Here is a 22,900-nt window from a genome sequence, read left to right on the forward strand (position 1 = left end):
GAGAAGAGCTGTAAGAATGTAACTCCCGTGGGTTGAGATAAGAACACTCCAGTAACTAAGGTATAACACAAACCACTACTGCTACCACCAATAATAATAATGATAGATGACATCAACTGCTCTATCCCTGTCCATCAGTTCTGTAGCCCCATCATAAAAGGCCACCAAATTGGTCAGGCAGGATTTCCCCTTAGTGAAGCCATGCTGGCTGTCACCAAGCACCTTGTTGTTTTTCATGTGCCTTAGCATGCCTTCCAGGAGAATCTGCTCCAAGATTTTGCCGGGCACAGAGGTGAGACTGACTGGTCTGTAGTTCCCCGGGTCATCCATTTTCCCCTTCTTGAAAATGGGGGTTATATTTCCCTTTTTCCAGTCATCGGGAACTTCACCTGACTGCCATGATTTTTCAAATATGATGGCCCGCGGCTTAGCAACTTCATTCACCAGCTCCTTCAGGTCCTCTAACTTAACATTTTTAGTATACCTCTTTATCCCATTTGTGAGAAATCTATCAAGTGAAGAGCCTCAGCATGGTATGACAGTTACAATCCTTCCTAAAATTACATTTCATCATACAGCATGTACTGAAAGTTGAGAATAAGGTTGATTCTTAACACTTCATCTTCTGTTGTCATGAGTCTCGTTTTCCAGACTTACTACCAACATTATGAATGTACTGAGTGTTTCAGAGTGCAAGACAAGAACGGCATGTCAGCTGTTTTCATCAGGGTGTGCAAATGAGATTTGTAGAAGCCCAATGGAAGAACATTGCATCAACTAATAGAGACTTCAAGAGTAAATCTGCCTAGTTTGTTTCCTTATCAGTTTGGACTAAACATACTTGTTGGCTGAAAATTATACATGTCACCTGCCAGATTGGAAGAAAATCAGAAGCTGTCCTGGTAAAATGAGGAAGTGAGCAGTGAGGAACTGACCATTCAATTGACAGTGAACTATTAATGTAAATACTTTTCTTTACACTAAAGAGAGGACCTGCCATTTAAAATTGACAGGTTAGCACATGCTAAAATATTGTCCCTATATTAGACTGCCCAAAATTCTGTTAACTAGCATAAATGAATATATGACACTCATGTTTTTGTTCATCCTTATTTGGACAATGCCACAGGCTTTTTTTCATTCCCTTGAATGATACAGTCCAGAAATTTACCAGGTCTTCAAAATTAAAATCAGCTGTTAAGTTACTGATATATTATCCTATTGTAATTCTTTTCCCCCAGAAAAGAAAACATACATTTATTCAGATGGAGTTTAACTTGCAGCATGGCTGCTTAAAATCTGCTTGTAACAAGTAAGATGGTCCTTTGAAGAGGAGAAATACTCTCCTGACTCTTTACCCGCTGATAATTGCCACTACAGAGGTGAGTGCAAAAAAGGATTTGAAGGGGTCCAGTCCTCCAAACCACTGTATGCAGAATTTCAAAATAAGCTATTTTGCAGTGGCATTACTCCTTTCCCTCCTAATACTCGTCCTCTTTTACTTCTCTGTGATTCCCAAATGCACTGACTCAGTTGACTAAATTTACCCTGGCATAAGAGGCTGTAGCTCCACTTCATTCATTGACATTTACCTACAACACAGTTACCCTGCACGGGAATATTTCACACAGGCTAGGTGTAGAGGTTTCCCCGACCACTGTCAGTCCTGAGCTTCAGCCATTCTACTTCAGTCATGTGCAGCATTTGTGCAAGGTAAATAATACAAGAGTCAAACTCAGGAAGACGAGAGGATGAAGAGCAGACTGTTAATGAAATGGGAATGGTTTATTTAATATGACTATGACCTAGCATGCTTTAGCTTCACCAGCTCATCAGTGTCAGTTCCCCTAATCTGTATGCAGCACTGACACTGACAGAGCTTCTTAACATAACAGTGAAATCATAGAATCATAGAATGATGTGGGTTGAAAGAGACCTTAAAGCCCACACAGTTCCAGTCCCCTGCCACAGGCAGGAACGCCTTCCACTAGAACACATTGCTCCAAGCCCCATCCAACTTGGCCTTGAGCACTGTCAGGGATGGGGCAGCCACAGCTTCTCTGGGCACCCTGTGCCAGTGGGTCACCATCCTCAGAGGGAAGGACTTCTGCCTAAGAGCTCATCTCAATCTCCCCTCTGTCAGGTTCAAGCCATTCCCCCTGTCCTGTCCCTACAGGCCTTTGTCAAAAGCCCCTCTCCAGCTTTCTTGTAGTCCCTTTAGGCACTGGCAGCTGCTCTAAGGTCTCCCCTTAAGGAGCCTTCTCTTCTCCAGGCTGAACCAGCCCAGCTCTCTCAGCCTGTCTCCAGAGCAGAGTGGCTCCAGAACTTGCAGCATCTCTGTGGCCTCCTCTGGAATCTCTCCAACAGCTCCACGTCCCTCTTGTGTCGTTGCCCCAGAGCTGGATGCAGAACTGCGGGGGGGGGGGGGGGGTGTCTCCCCAGAGTGCAGTAGAATCTCCTCCTTCGACCTGCTGCTCACGCTCTGGGGGTGCAGCCCAGCACATGGCAGGGTTCTGAGCTCAAACACTCACTGCCAGGTCATCCCCCAGTTCCCTCAGGACCCCCAGATGCATCTCATCACGTCTTATGGACTTGTTCACCTTCAGATTCCTCAGATGGTCTTGAACCTAATGTTCTACAGCAGCGGTTCTGCATTCTCCACATCCCTGCCTTTGCCTTCTGTGACGGACAGTGTGGCTGGAGCTCCTGCTGGCAAAGACCCAAGTTAAAAAAGTCATTGAATGCCTTGGCCTTCTCCATGTCCCAGGTAACCAGGTCTCGTGTTTCCTTCTGGAGAGGGCCCACATTTCCATGGTCCAAATTTGCACCTAGTGTAACTCTGCTGATGTTGATGAAGGTATGTCAGAACTAATTTAGTCTGGCAGTTACTCTCCATGATGTGGGACTGCAACACCTGGCAGTAAACAAACCTGGATAACATGTACTGTGGCACACAGCTTGGAAATAACTGAGACCCAACATAGCCAGCACAGGCCCAGAATGGGGGATGAACTGAACTGCTCAGGTATCTATGTACAGTGATCCAAGATGCTGCAGGCCAAGTGCGCATTCCAGAGCTGATATGTCCTCCCTGAGCACAGAGCAGCAGAGTGGAAAGGTGGAGGAATCAGCTCCCTTCCCACCAGTTTTACTGCTCCGTTTCAGCACCAGCCAGACAGGTCCATGCAGCATCAGAAAAGCAACTCACTCCCACGGTCCTTGTAGCTGCAGGACAATGCTGAGACATTGTGGCTGGATCTGCACAGAGCTGGCATGAATTTATAGTTGGTTTATTGCTGATATATCGCTAAAATACAGCTTATAAGCATTTAGATTACATATAGCTCTATACCAAAATGGGCCACATCTGGCACATATTGTCCACAAATAGTTGAGAGTTAACTGAATATGATTCAAACTAAATAATTTTTAAGACATTTCTTTTTGTAGGAATTTTCACTAAACCAGCCAAATTCAAGAAGCAAAGCCAGAATAAGACATAAATTTAAATTGTGGATCCCTGATGTACAATATATACATCTTGTTACGTGATTTGTTATTCAGAGGTAGAAGTTTCCTACATAACAATAGTGGAACATGCCCCCAAGCACCAATTCAAATGAGACCCACCAAGCACAAGTGGAGTGCTGTGTTTTCCCAGCCTTGTTTCTTTTGCCTGCCATCCCAAAGGTCACTTTCTGTTTAATCCCTTCTATACCAACACTCCATAACTTTTCCTGTCCCCTCACTCTCTCACAGTCAAATGGCATGGCTTTAAGGATGGATGTATTTTGTTTATGTGAAGAACAATTTCATGTAAGTTTTCAAGTGTAAATAAGCACTTACAAGTGTTGTCTGTCTGGTTTAAAAGCTGTGGTTATCACCCTGGGAGAAGACAACTCTTTGCAGGTATCAGAAGTTGAGAAACAGCTGCTTTGTCCTTTTTTATCAACTGGAGGATTACAGGTGGCAAATGGTTAGGGTGGTGTCATCAATTTCCAGCTCACATCTGCATCCATCTCTGCCACCACCACTCTCCGTTTTACTGTTGTCGAGTTACTTGCTTCTTGCTGTTATTTCCATCTACCTGCGGAATGAGGTTGAGGATGATAATGTAATAGGTGTTTTGAAGATTAACTCAATAGTACTTCAGGCCTTTTCAGACATGCAAGTGAAAACATGAGTGTATAGAAAATCAAAGTATAATTATTATGAAAATGTACATTATTGTTTAGAGTAAAAGGGAATTGAAGGTAGGATGATGAGATAATGAGACCACTGGAAGTGAAGGATTTTGAGACATGGTATTAAGTAGAAAGCAGAACAATTAATTGAGCTTAGGGAGGGTTTTCCTAGCAAAAAAAAAAAAATCTTATTTTCCTTCATGATTTATTTTTATTTTTAGTATGTGAAACAAGATGTAAGATGTCACAGTATGATTGGAAATAGGAAGTTGTAAGATAGTGTTTTAAGGGCACGATCCTTTAACTGTGTTCAGAGTCCCAGTGGATAAAACATTAACGAGGTAAGACCCAATTTAGATCCCTCCTGTTTTATTATTATTGGTTACACTGTCAGATAAAGATCTACTGGAGACGATATCAGTTTATGAATATTGTGAGACTTTTTAAAGTACATGAAGATTTACCATATATGGATTTGCAAGAGATGAAAGGTCCAAACTAACCCACAATTGTCCCCATGGCACCTAACTTCTCCTGAGAAGCCAATGTTATTTCTGTAACGAATGTTCTTTTTTTTCAGAGAATATTTAGTACTTCATGAAATGGGGTATCTAGAACTTAATCCAGAAAAGGCTAAAGGGGTGACATTTATAAATCTCAGGTTGCCACAAATCAGATTTAGCTGTGACTGCACCGTTCATGATATACAGTTAGACATACATGAGATGTTACACTAGGAAAGTTTTATTACCCTACACTTAATTCATTGAACTTTGTTTAATTTATCCGCTTGTTTGGATTGCACATGAACATTGCAGTAGCAGCCCTCTGAGTTGGGATTTCTATTTATAGCATGCTCTGTCTTCATTGGATGCCCCTCCATTAATTTCAATGAGGCAGTAATTAGGCCCTTAAAGCAGAATTAAGATATCTTTAATAATTGAATTTAGATTCAAAATTTACCCAGTATTCTTTCAAAAGATGTTATTTTTATAGTTCTTTGGGTCTGTGAAAGAGGACACATTTCTAAATGTTACTCTTTTACATTTCCTCCTGTTTTTCTTTTATGTATTTTGGGGCTAAACAGTCCCATTGCCACAAATTTCAGATTTCACACATGCATGTATTTAGCCATAAGGCAATTCTGAACTTTCAAAATTAAGTACAAAGCCATTCCCTGTAGGATAGATTTCTTTTGCATTCTAAATAATTTCTGCCTTGATAGCCAGGGGAACTACTTAGCTCTATGGGATGTTTAACTAGACTCAAACTTCTCTGCTGAGAGAGATGGGTTTGAAGGATGGACTGTTCAATGGACATGGAACTGTCTGGATGGCTGTGTCCAGAGTTACAGTCAATGGCTGGGATCCAAGTGGAAACCAGTAATGAGTGGTGTCCCTCAAGGGTCTCTACTGGGTCCAATACTATTGAGTATCTTCAGAGTTACATGGACAATGGGATTGATGTGCCTGTAGCAAATTCACTGACACCAAGCTGTGTGGTGTGGTTGACGTACTGGAGGGAAGGGATGGAATCTAGAGGGACTTGTGGAGCCTGGAAAGGTGGGACCATGTGAACCTCATGAAGTTCAACAAGGCCAAGTGCAAGGTCTTCTTGGCCCTGATCCCCAGCACAAACACAGGCTGGGTCAGGCTGGATGCAGCAGGCATGAGAAGGACTTGGGGGTGTTTGATGACAAGAAGCTCCCCATGACCCAGCTTCAGTGTGTGCTTGAAGACCAGAACCCCCCTGTGTGCTGAGCTGCATCCCCAGAGCATAAACAGCAAGTCAAGGGAGGGGATTCTCTCCCTCTGCTGCACTCTGGGGAGACACCCCTGCAGTCCTGCATCCAGCTCTGGGCAACAACACAAGAGGGACGTGGAGCTGTTGGAGAGATTCCAGAGGAGGCCACAGAGATGCTGCGAGGGCTGGAGCAGCTCTGCTCTGGAGACAGGCTGAGAGAGCTGGGCTGGTTCAGCCTGGAGAAGAGAAGGCTCCTTAAGGGGAGAGCTTAGAGCAGCTGCCAGTGCCTAAAGGGGCTAAAATAAAGCTGGAGAGGGGCTTTTGACAGAGGCCTGTAGGGACAGGGCAAAGGGAATGGCTTGAACCTGACAGAGGGGAGACTGAGATGAGCTCTTAGGCAGAAGTTCTTCCCTGTGAGGGTGGTGAGGCCCTGGCACAGGCTGCTCAGAGAAGTTATGGCTGCCCATCCTTGGCAGTGTTCACAGACAGGTTATGAGGTAGTGACAAAAGTGAGGAAGTGACAAAGGCCTGCAGGGACAGGACAAGGGAGAATGGCCTTAACCTGACAGAGGGGAGATCTCAAGTTCTTCCCTGTGAGGATGCTGAGGCCCTGGCACAGGGTGCCCAGAGACGCTGTGGCTGCCCCATCCCTGGCAATGCTCAAGGCCAGGTTGGATGGGGCTTGGAGCAATGTGGTCTAGTGGAAGATGTCCTTGCCCATGGCAAGGGGCTGGACTGTATGAGCTTTGATGTCTTTTCCAACCCAAACCACACCACGATGCTAGTTTTAAAGGCAAAAAACAAACTCAGTAAATATTCAACAACCTTAATCTTGAGTACACTAGCCAGTGCATCCCTGTGTGCAGCTCTCAGAATTGTAGCTGATGCTATTAGAAACATCAAGAGTGGCACTACAGAGAAGTATTTCTTCATCAGCACCTCATCTGACATTCACTCAAACACTAGTCAAGAAAAAGATGTGCAGCAGTTTTTGCTACATAATTTGTGCGATCTACACTACCTGTGGTATCATCAGAAGCTAATTGTACATACTGTGGTGTGTCTGATTGAAGTACAGGGGTCATTGTGTCATCTCTGGACGGTAGAGATAATACAGCATAAGTTTAGGGTGTCTATAGGGGATTGAATGACATCACTGCATTTTTCTTTCCACTGACTGTTTGGCTGGGTTTTTTTCAGGGTAGAAACTTCACTCAAAAATTACCTTTTTTAGTGTGTGGGAATCAGACAGATAGCAATTTTGAGAATGTCTTGAGGGAGCAAGGTGATTTGAGTGATGAGACTCATAAGCCTTGTAATTACAGTAATTATGAGACCATACCTCTACAGGTAAGAACTCATAAGTAAAAACATCAGCATGACCATTTAAGAAGCTCGATAATTCATTCCAGGGCATGTGGTTACAATGCAATGCTTAGCATAAACTTCATGACTCTGTTGGCACTTGGTCTTACTTTTGAAACCTGTATCTGTCCTGTAAGTATAGATCCTTTTGTCCTATAATGTTTGTATGTAGTCTTTTTAAGTCTATAGGATCTATAGCAGCTGGTTGTAGGTGATCAAAACTTACTACACATTTTAGACATCATTTGCCCTGAAGCTTTATAAAGAAGTAGCCTGAAACACTGGAATGCTCTGACTCAGATTTTACTCAGATAAATGCGTGTTGCAAAACGCATGTAGTCCATAAAGGGAAACTTTCTGTCCTACATGTTCTTTACTATATCCCTGGCCTGCTGCCGCCTAATGGGACGGATGATTAAGAATAGTTTGGAACTATGATGGGATGCCACCTTCCTAGTAGTCCTGTGCCCTTTTTTCTTGATTTATTTACTCAGCACTTCAGTTCCAGGTATGCCTTCTGTCAGTGTCAACTAATAACATCACAAACCTTTTGAATGGTACTGAGAAAAACTAGTTAGAAAACCTCTCACCGAGTAGACATGCTGAGGCAGAGAAGGTAAAGAAGACAGGGTCATTAGATGGGATATTGTTAATTTTCTTCAGAGTTTGTATCCATGAGCTATAACACTAAATGCCAGTCATAAAATGATGGTATCATATGGAAACTGCAGATGATCCTTTTGATCACAGCAGTATATAATATTTCTTGAAGGTGTGTGCAGGGCAAGTTTGTACAAATTGGAGCTTGTCTAGTTTTGTATTTAGATTCATTTTGCTGAGTAGTACTCTCATTGGGGAATACCTGCATTATTCATCACTTACACTTATGATGCTAACATATTTTATCACCCAGTGAATCTTCTATTTCAGTGTTACCATTTTGTTTGGAATTTGGAGCTTTCTAATCATACAAAGTTACTATTCCATGCTAAAATAACCTTTAATATCAACCACTTTCAACAACAGCTGAAATTATCTATTTATTTAAAATGCTGTTGATGAGGAGTCAGGTATAACGTCTGCAATCTGATTAAAATATTCTTTATAACAATGCAGGCTGATATGAGAGAAGTTCTGGCTTAGATATGGGGAGAAAACATCATGAGTACAGTCAAGGTTGTCTCCAGTCTCCAGCCTTTGAGGCTTTCAAGACCTAGCTGATCAAAGTGCTGGGAAACTGGGTCTGATCTCATAACTCACCCTGCTTCGGGCAGAAGGTAGGACTGAAAACCTCCTGAGGTCTTTTCCAGCCTGGGTTATTTTGGTTACCTGAAATGTTCGCTGACAGCTTGTATGTCAGCGCTCAGAGCACTAGGTATGTATTATACTCCTGAACAGCTACCAGTATATTTAGAAACCTTAAGACTTTTGCCACAGAGCTCAGTGTTACTGTGCAATTATTACGTAATTAAAATATAATTCCTTGTAAAAGCTACAGTTTTAAATCAAACACGAAATCATGACATCTGTCTTTCCAAAACCCGCCATATGAAGCAAAAACAGCCTTACCACCTTTGCATTATCTCTGTCTTCATATCTATCCTGATCTTGTGTTAAAAGGTTGCAATAGCTACTTTAAAGAAAAAATTTGCTTTCTGATATAAACATGGTTTTAAGCATTTTTTCCCTTTGCCCTTTTTAGATTCTGTGTAATAAAACAACTTCCCCTAAAATGTTACACCCTCATCTACTTCCAAATAAGTTTTTTTATGCTATTTTTGTAAAATGTATAAAGTAAGATACTGAATCACATTATTTTGAAGACAAGCTGAAAATTCTTTTTGGTTTGGGTTTTGGGGTTGTTGGGTTGTGGGTTTTTTTTGGCTGAACGTTTCTCTGGAATCTTTGCTTCCATTTTGGTTGTGTTTGCCTCATTAAGAAGTGCCCTTTAGTATTTTACGAAGCCTGCTGAGGGATTAAAATATATATACAGGCTTATTTCTTTGGGTACTTTTATGTTTATTATTTCTTTGGTTTCATAAAATGGGGATTCATCCAGAACTTTAAGATACTCTCCAACTACTAAAGTGGCCCTCTGAAGAGCAATGTTGTATTAGCAATACTATCAGCATTTGTACATACTGCACACCGAAGAATATGTTAAAATATTATTAGACTTGCAAAGTTAAGTACTCAAAAGTCACAAAATATAGAATTAAGCTTTACTTTGTCTGCCTTCCAGATCAGCATTCTGGTACAGTAATTAGTGACTGAATTGTATAGTACTTGTCCACCTTTTCAGAGCAGAGCATAGATTGTTCTTTTAATGAGCAGCTATACATTTTTTATGCTTTTCCTCATTCTCTAGTATGTTGTTGCAGGTTTTATTTCCTGTACTGAATTTAAGCCCTGTTTGGAAGACTGGGTTATTAAATGTTTTTTGGGGTGTCTTTTAAGCATTCTACTTCATCAGAGGAATCTTCACTGTTCTGTGTGAGATGGGCAGTACTTTCTATGACTGTACACCATTTTATAGCAGAGAACTGTGGTGCATAGAAGAAAAATGGAGATATCTGTCAATTTGATCTGCCTAGGACTTTTTTTTTTTCTTTTTCTTTTTTTTTTTGTTTCAGAAAACATATATGCCAAGGACACTCCCCTTTGATTTTGTTTGCAACCCTGAACACAAACAGTTTCCACAGTGGCCACCTATGATAAATTTGGTTTAATGACTTGCTTCATGTCACACATGAATCCCATGACAGAGCCAGAGTCTTATCATGGGATTTACCAAAGTAGCATTCAATGGTTTTAACCATTAAAGGATCCTTTCTATGTTAGCAGGATCCTGACTTAACAGCCAAATACCTTATACTTTTGAGGCCAAAGGAGTTATTGGTCCTACAGAAAACATTCTTCCAAGTGATGGTTCATGCACAAGCAGATCACCCTGGGCACTGACAGGGGGCAAGTACCTGTGAAAACACTATATGACCACCTAACTCCAAAATATAAGCATGTTTTTCTACGTGCCTAAGTTGGATGTGGACAATTGGCCTGGAAAACTTCAGCCAGAAGACTGGAGAAGTTATTACCAAATGAACACCTTGTGTCAGCAGGAAATGTGCATGTCAGTCATAGGAAGTTACTATCCATACCATACCACTTACTGTAAACTTTTAGTAACATAAATATTGATGAAATAGGTGGTCTACTACTCAGGATTACCAGTTCACATGAAGTGTTCTGGCCTGGGAGTAAATATAGAAGGGACAGAATACATCAGCAGAGTTTAGAGAGCAGAGGCTCAAAGGGATGCACACAGGCAAAAGACCAGGGATGGGAGATGAGGGGTTTTGTAATCACCAGAAAGGGCTGGCTTGAAACCCTCTATATGGAAACAAAGATGAAGATGCTGGGTAATACAAGAGAGAACCATCCTGTGACTTTATTTGTTGTTCAAGCACCAGAGCTGTGTGATGACCTGAGCTGGGAGGGAGCAATCCTGCTGCCACTTTGGAAGCTGTTTGGTCATACCCAACCTCTGAAGCACTCACTGATTATCCCCTCATGACTCCTGTAACCCACAAACCATGAAGGCTTTAGTAGCAGGGTCTAAAATCAGGAACCACTTTTCTGGTACTGCCATGGCTCTTGCATAAACCCACAAAAACATTTTTGGGGATCAGGGGAGGGGATCCGGAGTGCCTCAGGAATGCTTCATCACAAGAAAAAAACGTTCCAACATATCAGTAAGACATTTCCTTCAATAAAAAGGAGCAGAAGTTCTAACTAACGGTTTTTCAAAAAATCTTACAGGAACTCATTTAACTCTTTTTTTTTTCCTCTCTCTTTCTCCGGGGGGGGGGGCCCCCCCCCCGGAAGTATCTTTTTCCAAATTCCTCACACACCCTGTTTTAAAAATACAGCAGCACTAGCTCTGTTTTGGCTTCACTTCTTCCTCTTCAACTTCCAGAACTATTACACACTGCTCAGCTAATTCTTCTAGAGGGAATACAACTTAGATTGTACAACCAAGTGTTCTGCTGCTTTGACACTGGCTACAGCCAACCATGCTTGTATTATTCCCTCCCAGATTGCAACACATAGATTTTTAGAATACTTGTGTGAAGCTATGCCAGTCTGATGAGCCATTTATTCTCCCCAGCCAAAAATACTGGTGTGTAGACTTAACAGAGTAACAGTAACCATTTTCCCTCCCAAGAGAAAACCAGAAGGACACACAAAACACAGAAATCATAGTGGTGGCACAGAATAAAGACAGGCATGTCACTGTATAATAGCTACATAATCGTGTAATCAACACATTTCCTAGTACTAATCAGATCAATCAGTTTAATTCTGTTCATTAAAAAAAAAAAAAAATTCCTACGCTAGCTGCTGTGTGTACTTATGCTTTGGAGAAATACTTCTTACATCTTTGCTGTATCTAACTACTGGTATACAAAACAGGATACACTTTTTTACTACCACAGGAAAGTAAATAATGTTAAGGTTGGGCAGGGTGGTGGTGAATGGTGATGAAGACCAATGATGACTGCTTGTCAGGCTGTGGAGAAACAGGTTAGCTCTCATGGGACTTTTGTGAGCAGTCTCTGGACACTGTAAACTGTCAGTGCATTTTTATAACACAAAATATTAAACTTGCTTCCTAGCTAAGCTCCCTATGTGTGTGTTACCAAACTCAGCTCTTAGATGAGAAATTTAATATTTTTCATCATCAGTCAGAACACTTTTGATTTTGGGATACATTCAATATACTCTGAGAGCACCACGTATCCTTCAAAAAATGTACAGGCAAAAAAGACTGAGAGTGATTCTCAAGCAGCAAGCCATTTATCTGTATTGCAGTGTAGCTCCTGCTACAGTTTGTGGAAGCTACAGTAGCACACAGCTATGTGAAAACAGTCATTGTGCACTACTCTGAAATAACATTTTCCAGACTGCTCCAGGGGAGAACCATGTTCATTCCGCCTTAGCTGAAGAACAGATCCTGCTGTGCTACCTTGTGTTGAATAGCATGGGCTGGTTCTACCACAGGAGATTCACACTCTTGGCTATACAGTCCTTTTTCATACTGCATCGTATTTTCCTCCTGCAAAGAGCAATTCTGCACCCCCTGAAGTCAACTGCAGAGGTCATCCGCATCAGACCTCTGACCAGCACGTTACCCTTCTGATCAACCATGTGTAGACTGCAACCCTATTTTTTTAGCAGAGAGAAACTGTCGCAAGACCAATCCAGCATTTCTCAGTCATACCATATATCTCAAGACTAATCCAGCAGTTCTCAGTCATACTATGTATCTGAGCAACTGAGGTGCAGAAAGACCGTGAAATTGCTCTGCACTTGGATCAACATTTGTCCCCTAATTGCTGATCAGACGAACCAAGTACTCCCACCGTGTAACCCTAAGCCACCAGTAGCAAAGCCAGGATCCAGAATAAAATCTTCTGACAGATGTTACCTACTGAGATGCTCTGAATGGTCAAAAAACTTACTTGCCAAGAGTAATACACACCTTAATAGTGTGCTCCTGCAAGACTTCCCTCTGCAGCCCTCTGTTCAGCTTTGAAGCTCCCAAGAGCTTCAGAAGAGGGACATGGAGCTGTTGGAGCAAGTCCAGAGGAGGTCACAGAGATGCTCTGCTTTGGAGAGAGGCTGAGAGAGCTGGGTTTGCTCAGCCTTCAGAAGAGAAGGCTCCAGGAGACCTTAGAGCAGCTTCCAGTACCTAAAGGGGCTACAAGAAACCTGGAGAAGAGCATTTGACAAGGGCCTGTAGGAACAAGACAATGGGGAATGGCTTTAACCTGACAGAGGGGAGACTGAAATGAGCTCTTAGGCAGAAGTTCTTCGCTGTGAGGGTGGTGAGGCCCTGGCACAGGGCACACAGCTGCTCAGAGAAGTTATGGCTGCCCATCCCTGGCAGTGTTCACAGACAGGTTATGAGGTAGTGACAAAAAGGTTTACCTTGCTTACCTTATCTAAGGGCTGTCATACAGAGGATTTTGTAGTCACTACCTGGCATCCTTTACTCTGTAGTTCAGATCTGTATCATTAGTGGGATATAAATACAGATTTCAGTTTTCTACTGAGCTCATTTTTTGGCCATATTCACATTTTAGAGAGCCACTAAAATGTTAAATCCACACTTCAGATGTTTATGTCTTCCTGTTGTATACAGCAATGAATCAAGCCACATGCTAAATGGGCATTTGGTACATTATTTAAGTAATTTCCTAATACACAGTAAGCAAAAATATTTTGTAAATTCTGCCACAAGTAAAGATTTACAGTTTTGTCCACAGAGGTATCTCAAATACTCTGCCATGATTCATGACTAGAAGATTGTTAGCCACTGTACCAATAAATAAACTGCTGCCCAAATCTAAAGTAATTTAAGAGATAATAACTATACATTATCAGTTCTTTTTTCAGCATATTCTATCCAGGCTAAGAAATTTCTTTAACAGTTAGACAACACAATGCAATTTTGTTTTCAGAATAAAACATATATGTTGAACATTATAACTTAATCTGTTAGCAAGCATTTATCCAGACCTCATTAATCTCGTTATTACCACCTTCATTCTTAAACCTAAGCATTATACATGTTTTAGCTAAACATAAAAATAGCACACCCTCTACATATCTTACCTTCATTAGCGCTGCTGCTAAACATGTAAAAACATGATAGATGTTATAAAACAGCCGCAGATTCCAACTTCAGGCAAGGTATTCTTGAGTTAAAACTGGCATCAACACCAATATAAAATCACTCTTGCACAAAACATCATAGAGATAGTTATCAGCTGCAGTGAAGAACTAAAAGTTATCATGAAAACTTCAGAAAAACATTAATTTCTTCTGCATGTGCCATGAAATGATTTATTTTTCCAATTGTTTACTCTTCTCCATTAGTAGTAGTAGTACTAGTATTAGTATTTCTGTATTACTGTATGGTTTTTTAGAAAACTGCTCCTGTACCAATGAGCTCTCTTGGAGTTTTGTCACCAGTTTCAGTGAAAGCAGTTGTAGGGTCCTGCCAAGTTGTTCTATGTGTATGGACTTTGATTACTACTCTTCTGCCCGAATACCATACCACCCTCTTTGTGAGTGGTAAATATTGCATGTGGATTAAAATATGCACAAGATGCACTTAGAGCTACAAGGCGGTTAAAGCTACTTTTGTGTAAAATATGGAACAGATTATAGCTCATTAGATGTAGAAAAACCCTTTAGCTCATTTCAGAAGTTTGGGATGCTGCATAGTTATCACTAGGTAACATGCAAGGAATGGATCTACAATACTGAGGTCTCCTTGTAAAACATCAGTCAAGTATTTACAATGTAGTCAACTCTGTAGTAAACTCTGATGTTTTCCTCTGCTGCGACTGAGGTAGGATTCTAGGATATAGCCTTCACTGAACATTCAGTAGCTGCATTCTAAAAAGATTAAACCATTTTATTCCCATTATTTTCATTTCTTCTGTGTATTAAATTGTTACACAAGCTAACACTGAACTGTGACTGGTGCACAAACTCTATTTATTACAGCTGTATCTACTGTCCCACCATTAATTTTGTTTTGTGAAGAACAATGTGACACAAGATTTATCTTTACTCTCATGCAATACATTCTCTCCTCCTGACGTACTGTTAAATATGTGTAAAACAAGCCCTGTAAGACATGGCAATACATATAAATAACTGGGTGTTTGTTGCAAGAAGAGTTAAAAAGTTACTGCATGAGAATGCCACATTAAGTATAAAAATATTCCCATCATTCCAGGTATTATTTCAACATTTAAACAGTGTTTTTAGCAGAAATTCTAAATGAATTTAAAAAGGTGTGCACTTAAATGCTAAATATTGACAAAACCAAGAAAATCATGATATTGTGTTTTCGTCAACCCTGTGAGAATCCACTCTGAACTGGAGCTGATGACCAGCTTCTGTTAACGCTGTTATAAATGGAGTTATTTTATAAACACAGTTTATTAGAGTGACCTTAGTCTGCAACGTGAGTATAACTAAAATCACAGAAGACAAACTATCACAATGAGGTTACCTTTCATTTCCCACACTTCTGTTTTTCCTGTTTACATGAAGCTGGACTAAATGTACCAAAATTTGTCATGGGATGTGTGACTGATGACAAGAAAATTTGAATGTTGGCTGGCTCAGTGTCCTCTGCACAGACACAAGATATGCCAACTCATGTGCAAGAACAGATTTTGCTCTTCTCTTTATGTGCCCTGCAAACAAAATGGTGGCAAGTGGGTAGAGTAAGAACACAGGCATGTGTTCATTTGCCTTTTTCAGAGTTTTCATAGGCAGCCTCAAATATGCCTCAGCAAGTTTACAAGAACGAGTGAGTTATATTAGCAATCATGATATTACATACAATATAAGCATTCATAGAAACACAAAATTGTTAATTTTCAGTTTCCAAAATACTTCTATAGGTATGGATTGGAGAAGGAACCCCGTTATAGGTCTCAGAAGGAAATTTCTGACAATGATGAATGTACATCTGGAAACCTCATTCAGAAACAGCTTTGATAAACAGCTCAATCAAATAATTTGAATTTCTCCAAGAAGATTTAAAAAGTCAAACACACAAAAGTCACTATTTATCTGCAATGCCAAAGTGTTATTTCCTCATGGTAGACCCACTCCAGTCAACTGAGGCAATAGACTGAGGTCAGCCCAGGGCCCAATCTATCAAGTGCCAACAATGTTGTGTGCCAAGAGCACCACTGGTTCCAGGAGAAGTTAAAAGGTCTGAAAGTACCAGCTCTGCCAGAAGGCCCTGAACAACTCATGGGGCTGGTATTTAAAAAGAACAGGACTCCCATAAAACCAAATACATCTAAAGAATCACAGGGAATGATCCCTTAGCTGCAGTGTAGATGGGTATATACTTCCAATAGGAAGGTACATATTAATATCCTGAAGCCAAATATCTTGAATTCCTCATCAGTTCTGTGACTCAAGGGTGATTACTCACATGACATTATTTCACGAAGGGACCTTAAAGCTCATCCAGTTCCAACCCCTGCCATGGGCAGAGACACCTTCCACTAGACCAGGCTGCTCCAAGCCCCGTCCAACCTGGCCTTCAGCACTGCCAGGGATGGGGCAGCCTCAGCTTCTCTGGGCAAACTGTGCCAGGGCCTCAGCACCCTCACAGGGAAGAACTTCTACCTAAGAGCTCATCTCAGTCTCCCCTCTGTCAGGTTAAAGCCATTCCCCTTGTCCTGTCCCTACAGGTCCTTGTCCAAAGCCCTTCTCCAGCTTTCTTGTAGCCCCTTTAGGCATTGGCAGCTGCTCTGAGATCTCCCCTTAAGGAGCCTTCTCTTCCCCAGGCTGAACCAGCCCAGCTCTCTCAGCCTGTCTCCAGAGCAGAGCTGCACCAGCCCTTTCAGCATCTCTGAGGCCTCCTCTGTTGCCCCAGAGCTGGATGCAGGACTGCAGGGGGGTTCTCCCCAGAGTGCAGGAGAAGAGGAAAATCCTCCTCCTCCACCTGCTGCTCAAGCTCTGGGGATGCAGCCCAGCACATGGGGAGATTCTAGGCTCAAGAACACTCTGAAGACAGGGAGCTTCTCAGGGAGCTTCTCTCACCCCCAGGTTCTCCTCAGGGCTACTACATTCAGTTTCCTCTAGCCTGTTTGTCCTGGGAACTGCCCCGACGCAGGGGCAGGACCTTCCACTTGGCCTTGTTGAGCTCTGTGAGGTTCATAGGGTCCTACCTCTCCAGGGATCTACATCCCTCTGGATCCCATCCCTTCCCTCCAGCCTGTCAACCACACCACACAGCTTGGTGTTGTAAAGCTTCTTTGAAATAAAACTTTTGGAATAAAAATCATATAATTGCAACCTGTAATTTATATGTGATTTTAAAGTGTGATAAAAAAATCCAATAAAATATCCAATTAACAATACATCTTCAACACCCCCAGCACCTAGCCCTACCTGCCTTCTATACTTGCATGTCCTACTTTGGCCCTTCTCTAAGGCATCTGATACCAACATCTGCAAATTAATTTTTTATTTAACTTTGTAGTAATTGAATCCAAATGTGTACAGTGCTCAGAGTTTTCACATAGGATAATACCTTTCACTTAAAGACCAGGCAATTAATGTTGGAGAAAAATGCAATTAACAAGGTAAAAGCATCACAAAAATACAAAGGTGTGCATATTTCAGATGTGTAAAGCCATGCGCTCTTTCATTATTTTCCTGAGTTAGTCAGCAATTTTTGGAGTTTTTAAAAACTCGGCGCAGTATAATTGCCACTATATTATGGCTAGAAATAAGGACTGGTGCAAGTGACTTGGCTGTCTGCTTGGAAACTTATCCTGAAATACTGCTGCTTATATCTCACCTATGCAGAACCATATGATGGGCAAATTATTACAGGAACTTCAACTCCTTTTCCCCGGAACACAACTTCACTAATTAGAAAGACCAGGGGAAAAAAAAAATATAAAAAAAATAGGTCAGCATGATCACCTTGGGCACTAATACAGTATTTTCCAGAAACTCTGTAAGAGGGTGATATGATTTTTCTTAAAGAGCAGTGAGAGCATCTCAGCTTTTTATTCAGCCAGCTCCAGACATTCCAAAACACATCAGCAATCTTTCAGTTATATAATCATAATTCTTTATATTTAAAACCAAACCAAACAAACCCCACAGCTATTCATCTTTCCACCAGCTCTAATCAAATTAACTTTAGAGGAACTTAAAATGTATCTCTTTGATCACCCAGAAATATGGAGACTTTGTATAGATCTGAGCAGTCAGAGACATGTATTCCTTGTCTACAAAATGGGTAAACTGTTCTTGTCTAGTTTAAGACAAATATCCCTCAATCAATCCGTAACATATGTTCTCAAGATTTCTTTTACACTCAATGCAGAACACCTGTTTCATTCAAAAAGTTGATCAGGATGAATCGTCTGTTGTCTATGGCATGGCATGTAGAGCCAATCATCTTGTTTGGCCCCTGGAGAATTGGTTGCCCTCACCCAGCCCTTACAATACTCCTCCTCACACCTTTTTCTCCAACACACAAACACCCACAGGCACATTCATTTTTATATTCACCTTCTCCTCCTAGTTCCTTTTCCCTTATTAGGGATGCTGGGGAGGACTGAACCACTGCTGCATCTTTATACCACCAGATCACTAAGGAGAGATGCTCAGTTTAGGCAGCATGTTTGAGGCACTGTGAGCAGCAGGAATACCTCACAACCAGTAGCGACATTCCTCCCTTTCAGGACCATATCCTTCTAAAGCCAGTGAGACTGCTCTTGGTGGAAGGTAAACTGTGTCCTTTGAGCACTTCTTCAGCACAAGCCACATTTTGCAAGCCAAAGCTTTCCAGCTGTTAGGTTTTTATGATACAGACACTGGTGCAAGTTTGCTTGGGTGCTTTGTGCTCACTAATAGTCCAGCGCTGTAAAACACAAAGTAACTGAGAGGAGAGTAAGAGCCACGGGGGTAGTTTCAAGTGTTGCTACTTTCCGGCTCTCCTTCCTCCCTTTAGCTGTGACCCTTGGGAACACAAGGTTATGGCTCCACTGAAGTATTTTAAGAGGCCAGGGCTGCAGAGGGCTGTGCATGTGGAAATGTGCATTTTGAGCCCTGCAAAGAGTTAATTCTCCTCACACGAAGCCTGCAGAGGACACAGAGGGCACAAAGCCAACAGAAAAACCACCCTCCAGAAACCTCCAAATGCTGAACTGCTATGCAGAAGCAACTTCAAGCGAACTTGGTCTGATGCAAGCGGAAGGCACTGACTTAAGTCTTGGTCTGCCTGACAATAAAAATGCAGGCATACCCACTCCACACCACACGTATGTTCACACACCCTGTGATCCCCACCTCTGCTAAGCACAGGGACGGAAGGATGGACATTGTTGGCACCTCTTTGTCTAAAGGAAGATGCAGATGCCGCCACATCAACCTCACCCCTGACTCTGCTGGGCTGCCTTTTTCCAAGGCAAGATGACCAGGGTGCACTGTCACTTCTCCCACATGTTAAGGGGAAAAAATAAATAAATAATAAATAAATAAATAATAAAAATAAATACATAAATACATGTCGAACATAAAACAAAACCAAACAAACACAACAAAAAAGCCCAAACAAACTGGCGAAACTCTCTATCTCCCCTCCCCCCTACCGGGTTGCTGCCCTACCGTGAGGTACCATGAGGTACACCCTCACCTCAGGGGACAGAACCCCACCACAGGCACTGAGGGAATGAGGGGAATGAGGGGGTCGAGGGGGTCCCGCCATTCCCGCCGGCGGGAAGAGAAGGAGCGCTCTGCTGACAAAGTTGGTGCGGCAGAGCCAGGCCTGTGTCAGCACAACGGCCCGCTGCGGGAGCAGGAGCAGGAGCAGGAGGAGCAGAGGAGAAGGAAGGGAGGGCGGGAGCAGAGGCAGCGCGGCTCGAGCCGGCGGGAGGCGGCCGCGGGGACGGAACAGCAAATGCTATTCAGCCCGAGCAGTTTCAAGCCGCCCATGCTGGGGAATTACTGAAGTTGAGCTACGGCGCTTAGCGGTGTGGGTGTGTGTGTGTGTGTGTGTGTGTGTGTGTGTGTGTGTGTGTGTGTGTGTGTGTGTGTGTGTGTGTGTGTGTGTGTGTGTGTGTGTGTGTGTGTGTGTCTGTGTGTGTGTCTGTGTGTCTGTGTGTGTGTGTGTCTGTGTGTCTGTGTGTGTGTCGGGGGGGGAGTGAGTGTGCGAGTGCTTGTGTGCCTGAGCGGGACTGTGCGGGACTGCGCGGGACTATAGGGGTGTGGGAGCGCGGACTTGCGGATGGGTGGGGTAGTGATCTTGCCCCCCGAAGCTCCATTTGTGCCACCGATAGGACTCAGAATTTAAAATAACTTTTTAAAAACTTATATAAAAATAATAAAAAAAACCCACACCAAAAAAAAAAAAAAGGAAAAAAGGAAAAAAAAAAAAAGGCAAATAAAAAAACCCCACAAAACCTAACGTGTTCCCGGGCAGGCTGACAGCCTGGATCAAGAAACAGCTGCTGGAGTTAATGTTTCTTCCTCCCACTCCGTCTGATGGCGGTGCCCTGCCAAGGCGAAGTGGGAGTGGGTGCGCAGCTCCTGCCTGCCCAGGGTGCAGGGCAGGGGCAGCACACCGGGACGGGACATGCTGACTATTCGGTGCAGTGCGGCGGGCAGCGGGGCTTGGACCCGGCAGAGGGGTCGTGGGGCAGCGCCGGAGAGGTAGATCTCCCGTCGCTGGGAGTTATTTTCCCCCTTCTCCCTCCCGCGGGAGTCCGGCAAGCTCGAAAAGGCACTGCGTCTGTTGGCAAGGGCTGATTCACGCTGCAGATCGCTGCCCGGGGAGAGCTGTGGGCATCCAGCTCTCCCTCCGGCGCTGGGCCCCTGCCGCCGAGCTGCGGCCGGACCCCCAGCTCTTCCCGGCCGCCGAGTGTGGGACGGCCGCTGCCCCACCTGGGGCAGACCTCCCGCTGTCCTTCGGTGTGGCAGGAGCCGGCCAGGCGCCCTCCCCACGGGCGGTGGGCTCCCCCGGGGCCAGCTCTCCCTCCCGGGCCCGGAGGCGCCATCGCCGCTACCGCCCGTGCCTGCCCCAGGACCAGATACCCGGCTCCGCGGTGAGGTCCGGCGGAGTCGGGCGCACCCGGAGGCTGGTGACGGCACTGGGGTGCAACGCTGGCACCCCAAAATACAAAAGTGATTTTCTGGATTTGTGCCTGGAGGCCCCATTTAAACTTAAAAACGCCCCCTATCTGCAACCCCCATCGACCCTGCCGCTCGTCGTCCTTGAGGACCCGGCTCCGAAGCACGGACGTAAGCACCCATTTTTTAGGGCAGTGTGCCATGCCGGGGAGCAACTAACTCTGTGTTACTCTTGTTCTTCCCACTAAGCATGAGGCTGCCGCACTGCCACTCACATTTTGTGCATGTCTGATCAGCCCAGCTGCCGTTAGCTGCGGTATCCCAATACTCCATCACTGTGCATCAACTGCCGTTTCATGTCATGACACGCTTGACTGTGTTGTGACATGGCTTCATCAGGTGAAGGTGTTGGTGCCAGCTGTTGTGGTTTTGTGTCTTTGGTATACTCACCATTCACCTTTGCCACAGAGGTGCCTATTCATGAATAAAACAAACACAGTGTGAGTACTATTGACATCCTGCAAACAGGGCTTGTGAGAGGCTCATTAAAACCAAAGCTGCCCAGTAAGCCCTGCTGCCTCCTGGCAGGCTGGCCTATTTAATTTCTTCCTTAATTCCCTGTCCAGGATGGGTCATTCTTCCAGCCAATCGCTTCACATTGTTCTATGAACTGCACTTTGTCTGCTGCTTTTTCCAGACTGGTCCACTTTGCTCTCTCAGCTGTATTCTCCACACAGCTCTTTGCCCAACTACACTACTCGCTGCTAATTAAAGCCTTTTTTTTTTTTTTCCTTCTTTTTTTGCAATCTAAAAAGGATAACACTTTGATTAGACATGCACAAATACCAACATTAATTCTTTCTAAAGAGTAAGTGACATAAAACTCAGATGATAGAATATCAGTTCAACATCCCGACTGAGCTCAGTGAGATCAGGTCTTCACATGTAGTACCCAGAGCTATGTACCTTTAACATTTGCTCATCAGACAGATGGGTGACCATTACCCTAGTTCAGTCTTACTATATCAGGTTTGCCCATTGCCCTTATTGAAAGTCACACATTACCCTAATTTAGCCTTCCAGTTTAATTCTGTAATTCTGATGAAACACCAGTACACATTCTGTTTGTACTAACCAAGGGGCTCTCTGAGCCAAATCTTGCTACTGCAACCTATACAAAGTTGACTTAGCTTTCTTTCTTGTTTTTTTCAAACTTTTCTACAACTTCAGAGAAGTTAACATGTTTGGCCTAGCTATTTAGAGACTTATTTCAAGCATTCAGGATGCAGTTAATGAGAATTAGCTCCCTGGCTTTTCCACATGTCTTCTGTTTCCACACAGGTAGCTTCCAGGTGCTAACTGCTCTCTATCCAAATTTGTTCTCATGCACAAATAACACCGAACTTGGAACACTGTCTGGAGTTCAGGCAAGGAAGAGTTTGATCCAGAAGCTCCATGAAGCTCTCCAGAGATCCTGAAGGTCATGAGAGGAAATCATCTACTTCTAAGGCTTAGTGCTATACAGCACAGTGATGTAGCACATCAGAAACCTGAGTTTGCGAATTGAAAGTTGGGAAGAAAGAGACTTTTCCGTCTCTGGCTGGGAAGATAAGACATGTACTGTTTCAGTTGTAAATTTGGAGGAGCTCCTTGCAGTAGCTTTTCGAAAAAGCCAGATATCCTACAGGAGCCTGCAGATCTGTCTGTGAGCTGGCATCTACACTGGGATAGAAAGAAGAGTATACTGATGAGGAACTGGTGGACTGCATGTAGGCAGTCCTAATGCCTGAAGCGGAATGATTCGTTGTTTTCTGCCTTTAGAAAGACTTTCAAGTCTTTATTTTAGTGTTTTTCTGAGCCCCTTAAGAGTTAGTCATAACTAACAATCAATCATTTTAAGATACTCTTTCCAA

At 43.1% G+C, this 22,900-nt stretch overlaps 1 long non-coding RNA gene across 2 annotated transcripts in view; it reads left to right on the plus strand.

Annotated features, from left to right (window-relative positions):
• The window catches only part of LOC133208862 (uncharacterized), a 34,943-nt gene that overhangs the window by 2,692 nt on the left and 9,351 nt on the right, over positions 1 to 22,900 (plus strand). Inside the window, exon 2 of one of the 2 annotated variants that reach the window (XR_009724525.1) lies at positions 457 to 1,382. This is a non-coding gene — a long non-coding RNA (uncharacterized LOC133208862). Of the gene's footprint in view, positions 1 to 456; positions 1,917 to 22,900 lie in introns of those variants that run through there. The other variant, XR_009724524.1, reaches the window with a different exon arrangement.

Source organism: Neopsephotus bourkii, unplaced genomic scaffold (assembly GCF_033783945.1).
Source record: "Neopsephotus bourkii isolate Nb327-2 ecotype Australia unplaced genomic scaffold, CSIRO-AGI_Nbou_v1 NB_289, whole genome shotgun sequence".
NCBI lineage: Eukaryota > Metazoa > Chordata > Aves > Psittaciformes > Psittacidae > Neopsephotus > Neopsephotus bourkii.